The following is a 4,988-nucleotide window of genomic DNA, read 5'->3' on the forward strand; positions in this document are numbered from 1 at the left end:
CTGTAATTAGGACATTTCATCCACAGCCTTTTCACAGATGTCTGATTGGAGGAAAAGGCCCCTGTATAATTACAGAGGTCCCGGGCCCCCGACCGCCGATGGGAGGGACCCTAAACAACTCACAAACAAGAATTTAATTAAAGGATCAACAGCCTCACAAACGGACGTCTAGAAGTGATCAGAAAATTCTTGATCATGTGTTTCTGCTTCTGATTTGAAACCCAGTGGAAGTTTTCTTGCTCTCACCGCAGGTAAACCTTTAGAGGGAGGGCCGGACTCCTCTGCCAGCTCTCTCATAAGCTCATTTGATTTGCTCCCGTGCCAACATCTTACTTAATTAGCCTGCACATTTTTACGGGCATAAATCGCTTTTACATCACTGCCAACGGAGCGCACCGCAAAGTGGGTCGATCATATATTATGTTGATCCTCCTTGGCGCAGTTAAAGCCATACATTACATTTGAATTTGTCGAAGAGCTGAGGGCCTGTGGCATAATTCTTCTTTGTTGTGCTGTCAGCGCTAATCTCTCCCCAGGGGTCTCGGCATCAGCTCCCGCTTTCTCTCTCTCGTCGCTGCCCCCAGATCGGATGAGTAAAGGGACGCAGAGAACGAGCCGAGCCAAGAGGGCACCCACACACCTCTCAATCACCCCACCAACCCCTCCCAACACGTAAAAACCTGCCTCCCACATTCCCCTTCACTCCTTCATCGGCGAGCTGAAGGCCTCAGCGTGGTAGCGTTTGTGATGGAGATGACACATTATGGAGAAAAAAAAAAATTTGGGAAAATTTGCCAGCACTGTCAGAATCACATCTCTTTCTTGTTGCTTTTATTTTTCCTCACAGACTCACCATCCTCCTCCTCACCAGCTCGTCTTCATGCACCATACAACATTTCACCAACTTTAAAGCTGCACTAATCAATATTTTTAGATATTTACAACAGATCAAATGTGTGTGTGTGTCATGTGAAAGGTGTCGCCTGCAGTGGCAAAACCCACAGGAAATAGTCCTCCAACTCTGGACTTCCCCTCGGCTCTGTGGCTCTTGGTTCTGCAACAGTTTTCTCTCTATAATCTCCAACTCAACTAACTCTAACTAACACAAGCTTTTTCAAGGCTGACACAGCGGACAATGGGGGTCAAGGATGCTCTTTGACCGTTGCCTCTGTTTGCATTTCTATAAATGTGTGACATTTTAACAGATTTTTGTTTCAGTGACTCCGTGCACACCTCCCGGAGATCAGGAACCATCAGTCGTTCTGTGGCTCTGCCTCTGTCCATCCTTCTCCCTGCAGTGTCTCTCCGCCTCCACTAGGGTGTAGCGAAGAACATGCATTCCCCCTCTCTCTCCTCTGCGACCCAGATGCATATACCTGCTCCAGGCTGCGCTGTTTATTCTCGTTGGATTAGCTTCCCCAAAACGTCCACCCTCCCTCCTCGTCCTCCTCATCTTCCTCCTCCTCTGCCACCTCCACACCGGGAAGGAAAAAAACAACTAGAGACACTTGGCTCTTCAGCACATGGCAAATCTGCTCTGACTGAGCTGGTACACACACACACAAACACACACACACACACAAACACACACTCACAAAATCAAGCTTTTGCCACTGTTCCTCTCCGGTCCCCTCTGCATTAGCATGGAAGTCATCCATATTGATGCTAGGTGATTCATGTGCTGCCAGCCTCTTTGTTTTATCTTTTTTTTCTTGCCTCCTTGCCCTCTTTTACCCAGGCAAAGCTTTCTGGGGATCAGGGGGGTGATTAAGGCGAGGAGAGATGGAGGAGTGGTCGACTGAGGACCCCAGGGTGGTGGGGGTGGAGGCAGGCAGGTTTGTAGTCCCAGTCCCCCTGGTGATGAGGTGGAGCCTAATTGATTTGTCAATGTGGAGCCATCTGGCACAGAGAGATGGGGCTCCAACCTGTTCTCCTTCCTGATATGGGGGGGGGGGGCATCAGGAGAGACAGGGTTGATTACACACTCGCACTCCTGGGATTTTATATCTCTTTCTTTATCTTCTCTCTCACTCACTCACCTTTGTTAAGGACAAAGTGTTTCTTCCTCTCATCTCTGGATCTCTGGATCACTTCCATCTTGTCTGCCTGAGGAACGCACCCCCTCCCTTGCCCCCCCCCCCAGCACACACCCAGTGTATGATGACAGGGACAGAAGGCACGTCACAGCCCAGAGGCGTTGACTGCCGGCCAAATTGGAAACACACACATCACTTAGCCAACATGCAGGGGTTCCGGCAAGGATCAAAAGGTCAGGGGGGGTGCTGACGGACGCCGGCGTGGAAACGAAGCCTCCGGTGTCTTAATGAAAAGAGCTCGAGGAAATGGGGACGGACAGAGACAGAAGGAGAGAATGGATGCTGCCCGGACTGATTAGGATCCTTCGTCATCATCTCGGTTTATTCCCTCCGCCCCTTTCTCCCCTTCCCTCTATCGCCCTCCCTCTGACTGGGAGCCTCGTTTCTGGGGTCATTTTAAGGTTATGATGAGCACAGAAAATGAACGTGTGTCTGTATGACTGATAATGATGGGAATTAGCATCAGGTCTGTCAAGTTTAAACACAAGATCACAGTCAGAATCTCTGTCATTCGCTCACATTTCTATTGACAGAACATGTCTCTACTGACGTGAAATCCTCATGATCAGCACTTTTTAGTTGAGATGCGCCGCTCTGTCATCCCTGCAGCAGAGTAAGGTTAGAACACGTGTTTCAGGATGTTGAGCAACACTGGGAATCTTCAGATTATTTCTAAAATAAACACTTTGAAAATACGACTGACTCAAGTTGAGCAAGATGAGGGTGAGTGAAGCCAAAGCACTGACTGACGTGCATCTGCAGAACAGGCCTTGAACGCCTCGTGAACCTTCAAATGGATGTTCTTTAAAGCTGCACTGATCTATATTTTTGGGTCATTTGATTATATCTGATGCACATAGTGATGAACCAACAGAGACCTATGACCAAACTGCAGTTCCCCTGAGGGTTGTAGCATCTTTTAGCTCTTTGTTTTGGTTCTGCAGCGTGGTTCAGTTTCACCTCTCTCTCTCTCATCAGCAGCCGCCTGGAAACAGCTTCTATAAACCCACTGCACGTTACCAACCCAGCACCAAACAGCAGACAGACAAACGTAGCAGTTAGCTGGAGAACATAGCTATTTTTTTTTAAAATATAAGTTAAGACTCCGTCAGGTTCTCATCTGGAACCACTGGCGTTGCAGTTGAGGAATGTGTTTTGTGTTGACTTGATTTGATGTGGATCCCTTTTTGTTTGTTGTCTTTCTCTTCCTGTGGACCCCCCATGATCTGTGTCCTTAAAAAAGATTAAATCTCCTTTCCTAACCACTTTTCCACGACCTGATGTGAAGGAGAATTCATAAGGACTCAGGAGAAGAGGAGAGTAGTGCTGAGAGAACACAACTGAACTTTTTCAAACCAACTTTATTTATTACACGGATGAAAAATCCTCCTTTCTAACCCCAGGAAACAAAACAAACAGGATTGAAATGCTGAAATAAGATAACATGAGAGGAATATACAAGTAGAATGAGTTGAGCCATTAAAATAACCAACATTTATGTATATGGTATTTTGTTATGATGAAGATATTGTTAACTAAGAAAATCAATATGCTTGTTCTTCACGATGACTCATGAAGTTTTGGATCGTGTCACAAACATAAAGCAGGTGCTCTGTTGTTTTTTATGTGGTCTACCCTGATGAAACTACAATAGTGGTTTCGCTTTAAATGTTGCTGCAGGAAGGAATTATGGAACGGCATTTTCTCTTTTCCTTTTGTAAAGGAAGGTCCAGTGTTTCCAGTGCTAAAGGAGATGAGATAGGAAGCACCGAAGCTCCTTTCCTTATCATTCAGAGAACTGAACGAGCTCTTATCGTGGCTGCTGCTCCGATACTTCCAGGTCATTTCACTCAGTTTAGAACCTTCTTAAGAAAAAAAAACTTTTCCATCGCAGCCTAAAAGCTTAGATTGTCTTAATGTGATGTAGCGAGTTAGCATCCATCTACATCATCTAGGATAAAATTTGTAATGTGGAATAACAGTGAAACAATTCTTTCAATTGTGAGTCTTAATTATAATAAGCTATAATCATAAAAACTTTATCATTAACATCATAACTCTCCAGGCCTTTGTACTATGTTAAGTAACGTGTCATCCAGTTCTTCAGTGCCAGATTCAAGAGATTCTTCTGCTTCTGTGTCTGAATCATGATGCACTTAAAAATCAAAATTCAAATTACAGGAATTAAAGACTTGCCACTCGTACCTTGTATGAATGAATGACACATAACTAATTATGGCTGTCATTTACAATAAGTGGTTCAACTTCCCTGTTGGCTCAAATCACTATTTTTCTCCATCTGGTCTGTTGTGTGAAAAAAATTCAACCATCTTTTAGCGGGAGATAGAAAACACTCTCAAAAGCCAATTAAAAATGCATCATCATCAAACTGAAATCCTACTGTGGCTCTCAGACTTTGCTTGTTGCGAGGCATTCACCCAGACGTGATGATATGAAATTATCAACAACAAGACTTCCTTTCTTAGCTTCTGTCTCTAATTAGCAAATAGAAACTCCTTTCATTATTTACACTTTCTACTGTTTCCCGTTATGTAAAAAGCTTCGGAGCCTCCGGAGCTTGTGCCTCAGACACAAGACAGACAGACAGCAGCTCAGCGGGGCCGTGAGTCTCTGCTGTTCGGAGAGGGGAGGAAGAACAAAACTGTTGATAATCGCTGGATTCAAAACAACAGGTGCCGTCCAAGCCTCTCAGCCCGAGCAACTGGAGGAGAAGCAGGGAAACCACATATCTAAGGAGGAGGAGGAGTGGAGTGAACGAAGGCTGTGATGATGGACGAATGAGGATAGACGCTCAGGTATTGCTGGAGTGGAGGTGTGACGATCAAGCGTTCCTAAAGCACAGGGCACCTCGTTTAACCCCGGTTCACACAC

The sequence above is a fragment of the Seriola aureovittata genome, chromosome 20 (assembly GCF_021018895.1).
Source record: "Seriola aureovittata isolate HTS-2021-v1 ecotype China chromosome 20, ASM2101889v1, whole genome shotgun sequence".
Lineage (NCBI taxonomy): Eukaryota > Metazoa > Chordata > Actinopteri > Carangiformes > Carangidae > Seriola > Seriola aureovittata.